Source organism: Hylobates moloch, unplaced genomic scaffold (genome assembly GCF_009828535.3).
Source record: "Hylobates moloch isolate HMO894 unplaced genomic scaffold, HMol_V3 SCAFFOLD_5, whole genome shotgun sequence".
NCBI classification, from domain to species: Eukaryota; Metazoa; Chordata; class Mammalia; order Primates; family Hylobatidae; genus Hylobates; species Hylobates moloch.
The window spans coordinates 57,788,105-57,796,190 of record NW_026652280.1 but is presented as its reverse complement, the minus strand read 5'-3'; the positions used below and the strand labels follow the sequence as shown (position 1 = coordinate 57,796,190).

The following is an 8,086-nucleotide window of genomic DNA, read 5'->3' as shown; positions in this document are numbered from 1 at the left end:
TCACTGCAACCTCCACCTCCTGGGTTCAAGCGATTCTCTTGCCTCAAGACTCCCAAGGAGCTGGGACTACAGGCACGCGCCACCACGCCCAGCTAATTTTTGTATTTTTAGTAGAGTTGGGGTTTCACCATGTTGGCCAGGATGGCCTCACCCTCTTGACCTTGTGATCTGCCTGCCTCAGCCTCCGAAAGTGCTGGGATTGCAGGTGTGAGCCACCACACCCAGACTTTTTGTTTTTCTTTTTAACTTTATTTCTATGAACTCTGCAGAGAAGTATAGGCAACAGGTCTTTAACAAGGAGCAAAGACAATTAAATGGAGAAAGGATAGTCTTTTCAAGAATGGTGCTGAAACAACTGGACATCCACAGGCAAAAAAAAAAAAAAAATTTAGACACAGGTCTTACACCTTTCACAAAAATTAACTCAAAATGAGTCATAGACCTAACTGTAAAATGCCAAGATATAAATCTTCTAGAAGATAACACAGGGGAAAATCTAGGTAACTTTGGGTTTGGTTATGAGTTTTCAGATACAACACCAAAAGCATTATCTACGAAAGAAAAGCCTGATAAGTTGTACTTCATCAAAATTTAGAAGTTCTGCTCTGTAAGAGGCATTGTCAAGACCATGAAAAGAGTCTGGGCACAGTGGCTCATGCCAGTCCTAGCACTCTGAGAGGCTGAGGATCACTTGAGACCAGGAGTTTGAGACTAGCCTGGACAACAGAGCAAGGCCCAGTCGAAAAAAAAAAAAAAAAAAAGGTTAAAAAGAATAAAAGGAAATTAAAAGATAGCCATAGATTGGAAGAAAATATTAGCAAAATTCACTTAATAAAGACATCCAAAATGTACAAAGAACTCTTCAATCTGAATAATAACAAAATGAAGAACCCAATTTAAAAAATAGGCGGCCAGGTGCAGTGGCTCACACCTTTAATCCCAGCACTTTGGGAGGCTGAGACGGGCAGATCGCTTGAGGTCAGGAGTTTGAGACCAGCCTGGCCAACATGGTGAAATCCCATCTCTACTAACAATACAAAAATTAGCTGCATGCAGTGGCGGGCACCTGTAGTCCCAGCTACTCGGGAGGCTGAGGCAGGAGTATCGCTTGAGCCCGGGAAGTGGAGGTTGCAGTGAGCTGAGATTGCACCACTGCACTCCAGCCTGGGTGACAGAGCGAGACTCTGTTTCCAAACAAAATAGGCAAAAATGTTTGAACAGACAACCTCCCTAATGAAGATATAGACATATATATATCTATATATATGACAAAGAAGTGTATGAAAAGATGCTCAGAACCAATGTCATTATGGAATTGCAATTTAAACCATGAGATAGTACCACCAACCTATTAGAATGGCTGTAAAATCCAAAAAATGAACAATACCAAGTGCTGGCAAGGAAGTGGAGCAACAGAAACTCTTATTCATTGCTGGTGGGAGTGCAGAATGGTACAGCCTCTGTGGAAGACAATTTGGCAGTTTCTTATAAAACTAATCACAATATTACCATACAATCTAGCAATCATATTCCTGGATGTTTACCCAAATAAACTGAAAAACTTACATCCACACAAAAACCTGCACATGAATGTTGGTAGCCCCCAAAACTAAAAGCATAATTGCCAAAAACTAGAAGCAACCATGATGCTCCTCAATAGGTGAATGGTTAAAGAAGCTGTAGGTGCTAGCTTCAGCAGCACATATACTAAAATTGGAAAGATACAGAGATTAGCATGGCCCCTGTGCAAAGATGACATGCAAATTCGTGAAGCATTCCATATTTTTAACATAGGGTTTTTATACAAGAAAAATAAAGTGAATTAAGCCTGAAAAAAAAGGAACTGTAGTAAATGTATAGGATGGAATATTATTCAGAAATAATATTCTTAATTATGTGAGAATATTATTTTGTATTCAATTATTTTGTACGCATTAATCGACCTTTTTTTTTTTTTTAAACCTGTCTTCACCTTCCCCTGAAAATACATTTAGTTAGAAGAAATAAGACCTGGTATTCGGCCAAGCATGGTGGCTCACGCCTGTAATCCCAGCACTTTGGGAGGCTGAGGCAGGTGGATCACCTGAGGTCAGGAGTTCGAGACCAGCCTGGCCAACATAGTGAAACCCCGTCTCTACTAAAAGTACAAAATTAGCCAGGTGTGGTGGTGTGCACCTGTAATCCCAGCTACTCAGGAGGCTGAGGCAGGAGAATCGCTTGAACTCGGGAGGCAGAGGTTGCAGTGAGCCAAGATCACACCACTGCACTCCAGCCTGGGCGACAAGAGTGAAACTCTGTCTCAAAAAAAAAAAAAAAAAAGACCAGGTATTCAACAGACTAGTAGGGTGGCTATACTGATAGCAGGGTTAACATTAATTGGTTGTACATTTCAAAATAACTACAAAAAAGCTGGTCGCGGTGGCTCATGCCTGTAATCCCAGCACTTTGGGATGCCAAGGCAGGAGGATCACCTCAGGGCAGGAGTTCAAGATCAGCCTGGCCAACATGGTGAAACCCCATCTCTACTAAAAGTAAAAAAATTAGCCGGGCGTGGCGGTGGGCACCTGTGGTCCCAGCTACTTGGGAGGCTGAGGCAGGAGAATGGCTTGAACCCAGGAGGCGGAGATTGTAGTGAGCCAAGACTGTGCTACTGCATTCCAGTCTGGGCAACAGAGCAAGATTGCATCTTAAAAAAAGAACAACAACAACAACAAAATAGCTAGAAGAGATTAACTCAAATATTCCTAGCATAAAGAAAAGATAAATATTTAAGGTGATGAATATTCCTATGTAATTATATGAAAGTATCCTGTTAGCATATGCACCTTGAAAATATGTATATCTAATATGTATCAATATTTAAAAATAAATGTCAGAGGCCGGGCGCGGTGGCTCACGCTTGTAATCCCAGCACTTTGGGAGGCCGAGGCGGGCGGATCACGAGGTCAGGAGATCGAGACCACGGTGAAACCCCGTCTCTACCAAAAATACAAAAAATTAGCCGGGCGTGGTGGCGGGCGCCTGTAGTCCCAGCTACTCGGAGAGGCTGAGGCAGGAGAATGGCGTGAACCCGGGAGGCGGAGGTTGCAGTGAGCCGAGATCGCGCCACTGCACTCCAGTCTGGGCGACAGAGCAAGACTCCATCTCAAAAAAAAAAAAAAAAAAAAAAAAAAAATGTCAGATTGAAAAAAGAGTTATCAGGCCATAAAAAGACATGGAATGGCTGGGTGTGGTGGCTTAGGCCTGTAATCCCAGCGCTTTGGGGGGCTGAGGCGGGCAGGTCACGAGAGCAGGAGATCGAGACCAGCCTGGCCAACATGGTGAAACCCTGTCTCTACTAAAAATACAAAAATTAGCTGGGTGTGGTGGCGCGTGCTTGTAATCTCAGCTACTTGGGAGGCTGAGGCAGGAGAACGGCTTGAACCCGGGAGGTGGAGGTTGCAGTGAGCCAAGATCACACAACTGCACCCCAGCCTGTTACAGAGCAAGACTAAAAAAAATAAAGACATGGAAGATTGTTAAATACATATCGTTAAGTGAAGGGCACTAGGTTAACAGGCTGCATGTGGTTCTGATTCCGATTATATGACATACTGGAAGAGGTAAAACTATGGAGGCAGTAAAGAGACCAGTGATTGCCAGAAGTTCAGGTAGAAGTAGGAAGGGATGAAGAGGCTGAGCACAGAGAAATCTTAGGGCAGTGGAACAATTCTGTGATACTGTAATGGTATCAGACATACCATACAAGACATCATGCGTTTGTTAAAACCCATAGAACTGTACAACATAAAGAGTGAAGCCTAATGTAAACTATGAGTGTTGGTTAATAATAATGTGTTCATATTGGTTCATCCATCGTAACAAATGTACCACACCCATGCAAGATGTTAATAATTTAAAAAACTCTATGTGGGGAAGGGGATAAACGGTAACTGCTCAATATTTTGGTAAACCTAAAACTGTTCTAAAAAAAACCAAAGCCAAGCATAGTTTGAACCATGCTTGGCTTCTTGTATAACATACCATACACAGCAAGCATTTTTTTCTGTTCTTTAGCAAATTGTTATACTCCTTTCTAAGTCTGATCAGCTTCCAACATGTCATCTTTGTGCTTTCAATGTCATAAAATATCTCCCAGAGTCCCTTTAATGTGAATTTTTTTGCCTTCATTGCTTTCTTCAGGTCACTTTCATCCTTTTTGTCACACTACTTTCCTCGTTTATGTTGATCAGGCCACCTTCACTGAGTTCTTCTGGCTGTCTATAGTTTCTCTTACGGTGGCAGTGTCAATGTTCCCATGGTCATGCATGTGGGGGAGGAGGTAAATGGGAACTCCATGCTCACCTATTTCTTCTATAACCCCATTTATATTCTATTTGATTTTCACTTCCAGCATTATCACTTTTCATTGCTTTAGCGAACTTTTATCTTAGAGGCTAAATTACCTGTTTCAATTATCCATTTTTGTAAAGCGTCACTTGGGTTTACCACTGGGAGACGAGGAGGCAACAAAATGACATTCTTTGCTGTCTGCATGTGAACTGAGTAACAGATCTGCTTTGGCCAGTCACTAGTAGAGTTGGAAAGAAGGATGTAGAGTGTCAGTAATCATCATATGCCTGTTATTTATGTATTGATTTGTAGACTGGAGAGATAGCTGCAAAGTTTGTATTTTATGCAATCACTTACAGTTAATATGCCACGGTAACAGAAATCTAAGCCATGATGTTGTGGTATTGGTGTATTTAACTAAACCGTGCTAACTGAAACGTGTACATATAGTAATTGTGCAAAACACAAACCGTAGTTCTTTTATAAAATCCCATCTACAAATTAGTCTTTTAGTTGGAACACCTAATCTATTTACATTTAATGTAATTGTAGATATAGTTGAATTTATATCTATAATCTTACTGTTTTCTATTTAGTCCTGTATATTTCTTTTTCTTACTTCTTTTGAGCTAATTCAATATTTTAAATTCCATTTTCCCCTTTGATTAACTTGTTATGCATTATTTTATAGTTATATTTTAATGGTTACCCTAAATATTATAATATGTATTTTTGAAGTTTTAAAGTCTTTTTTTAAAAATTTTATTATTATTACACTTTAAGTTTTTGGGTACATGTGCACAACGTGCAGGTTTGTTACATATGTATACATGTGTCATGTTGGTGTGCTGCACCCATTAACTCGTCATTTAGCATTAGGTATATCTCCTAATGCTATCCCTCCCCCCTCCCCCCACCCCACAACAGTCCCCAGTGTGTGATGTTCCCCTTCCCGTGTTCATGTGTTCTCATTGTTCAATTCCCACCTATGAGTGAGAACATGCGGTGTTTGGTTTTTTGTCCTTGCGATAGTTTGCTGAGAATGATAGTTTCCAGTTTCATCCATGTCCCTACAAAGGACATGAACTCATCATTTTTTATGGCTGCATAGTATTCCATGGTGTATATGTGCCACATTTTCTTAATCCAGTCTATCGTTGTTGGACATTTGGATTGGTTCCAAGTCTTTGCTATTGTGAATAGTGCCGCAGTAAACATACGTGTGCATGTGTCTTTATAGCAGCGTGATTTATAATCCTTTGGGTATATACCCAGTAATGGGATGGCTGGGTCAAATGGTATTTCTAGTTCTAGATCCCTGAGGAATCGCCACACTGACTTCCACAATGGTTGAACTAGTTTACAGTCCCACCAACAGTGTAAAAGTGTTCCTATTTCTCCACATCCTCTCCAGCACCTGTTGTTTCTTGACTTTTGAATGATGGCCATTCTAACTGGTGTGAGATGGTATCTCATTGTGGTTTTGATTTGCATTTCTCTGATGGCCAGTGATGATGAGCATTTTTTCATGTGTTTTTTGGCTGCATAAATGTCTTCTTTCGAGAAATGTCTGTTCATATCCTTCACCCACTTTTTGATGGGGTTGTTTTTTTCTTGTAAATTTGTTTGAGTTCATTGTAGATTCTGGATATTAGCCCTTTGTCAGATGAGTAGGTTGCAAAAATTTTCTCCCATTCTGTTCACTCTGATAGTAGTTTCTTTTGCTGTGCAGAAGCTCTTTAGTTTAATTAGATCCCATTTGTCAATTTTTGCTTTTGTTGCCATTGCTTTTGGTGTTTTAGACATGAAGTCCTTGCCCATTCCTATGTCCTGAATGGTATTGCCTAGGTTTTCTTCTAGAATTTTTATGATTTTAGGTCTAACATTTAAGTCTTTAATCCGTCTTGAATTAATTTTTGTATAAGGTGTAAGGAAGGGATCCAGTTTCAGCTTCTACATATGGCTAGCCAGTTTTCCCAGCACCATTTATTAAATAGGGAATCCTTTCCCCATTGCTTGTTTTTCTCAGGTTTGTCAAAGATCAGATAGTTGTAGATATGCGGCATTATTTCTGAGGACTCTGTTCTTTTCCATTGGTCTATATCTCTGTTTTGGTACCAGTATCATGCTGTTTTGGTTACTGTAGCCTTGTAGTATAGTTTGAAGTCAGGTAGCGTGATGCCTCCAGCTTTGTTCTTTTGGCTTAGGATTGACTTGGCAGTGCAGGCTCTTTTTTGGTTCCATATGAACTTTAAAGTAGTTTTTTCCAATTAAGAAAGTCATTGGTAGCTTGATGGGGATGGCATTGAATCTACAAATCACCTTGGGCAGTATGGCCATTTTCACGATATTGATTCTTCCTACCCATGAGCATGGAATATTCTTCCATTTGTTTGTATCCTCTTTTATTTCATTGAGCAGTGGTTTGTAGTTCTCCTTGAAGAGGTCCCTCACATCCCTTGTAAGTTGGATTCCTAGGTATTTTATTCTCTTTGAAGCAATTGTGAATGGGAGTTCACTCATGATTTGGCTCTGTTTGTCTGTTATTGGTGTATAAGAATGCTTGTGATTTTTGCACATTGATTTTTGTATCCTGAGACTTTGCTGAAGTTGTTTATCAGCTTAAGGAGATTTTGGGCTGAGACAATGGGGTTTTCTAGATATATAATCATGTCATCTGCAAACAGGGACAATTTGACTTCCTCTTTTCCTAATTGAATGCCCTTTATTTCTTTCTCCTGCCTGATTGCCCTGGCCAGAACTTCCAACACTATGTTGAATAGGAGCGGTGAGGGAGGGCATCCCTGTCTTGTGCCAGTTTTCAAAGGGAATGCTTCCAGTTTTTGTCCATTCAGTATGATATTGGCTGTGGGTTTGTCATAGATAGCTCTTATTATTTTGAGATACATCCCATCAATACCTAATTTATTGAGAGTTTTTAGCATGAAGGTTGTGGAATTTTGTCAAAGGCCTTTTCTGCATCTATTGAGATAATCATGTGGTTTTTGTCTTTGGTTCTGTTTATATGCTGGATTACGTTTATTGATTTTCATATGTTGAACCAGCCTTGCATCCCAGGGATGAAGCCCACTTGATCATGGTGGATAAGCTTTTTGATGTGCTGCTGGATTCGGTTTGCCAGTATTTTATTGAGGATTTTTGCATCAACGTTCATCAAGGATATTGGTCTAAAATTCTCTTTTGTTGTGTCTCTGCCAGGCTTTGGTATCAGGGTGATGCTGGTCTCATAAAATGAGTTAGGGAGGATTCCCTCTTTTTCTATTGGTGGGAATAGTTTCAGAAGCAATGGTACCAGCTCCTCCTTGTACCTCTGGTAGAATTGGGCTGTGAATCCATCTGGTCCTGGACTTTTTTTGGTTTGTAAGCTATTGATTATTGCCTCAATTTCAGATCCTGTTATTGGTCTATTCAGGGATTCAACTTCTTCCTGGTTTAGTCTTGGGAGGGTGTATGTGTCGAGGAATTTATCCATTTCTTCTAGATTTTCTAGTTTATTTGCGTAGAGGTGTTTATAGTATTCTCTGATTGTAGTTTATATTTCTGTGGGATCAGTGGTGATATCCCCTTTGTCATTTTTTATTGTGTCTATTTGATTCTTCTCTCTTTTCTTCTTTATTAGTCTTGCTAGTGGTCTATCAATTTTGTTGATCTTTTCAAAAAACCAGCTCCTGGATTCATTGATTTTTTGAAGGGTTTTTTGTGTCTCTATTTCCTTCAGTTCTGCTCCAATCTT

At 40.0% G+C, this 8,086-nt stretch overlaps 1 non-coding gene across 1 annotated transcript; it reads left to right on the top strand.

Annotated features, from left to right (window-relative positions):
• The first annotated feature begins 1,683 nt into the window (after nucleotides 1-1,683).
• Nucleotides 1,684-1,787, top strand: LOC116469959 (U6 spliceosomal RNA). The gene has a single exon (XR_004248409.1). It is a non-coding gene; the product is annotated as a U6 spliceosomal RNA (small nuclear RNA).
• Nucleotides 1,788-8,086: the final 6,299 nt, after the last annotated feature.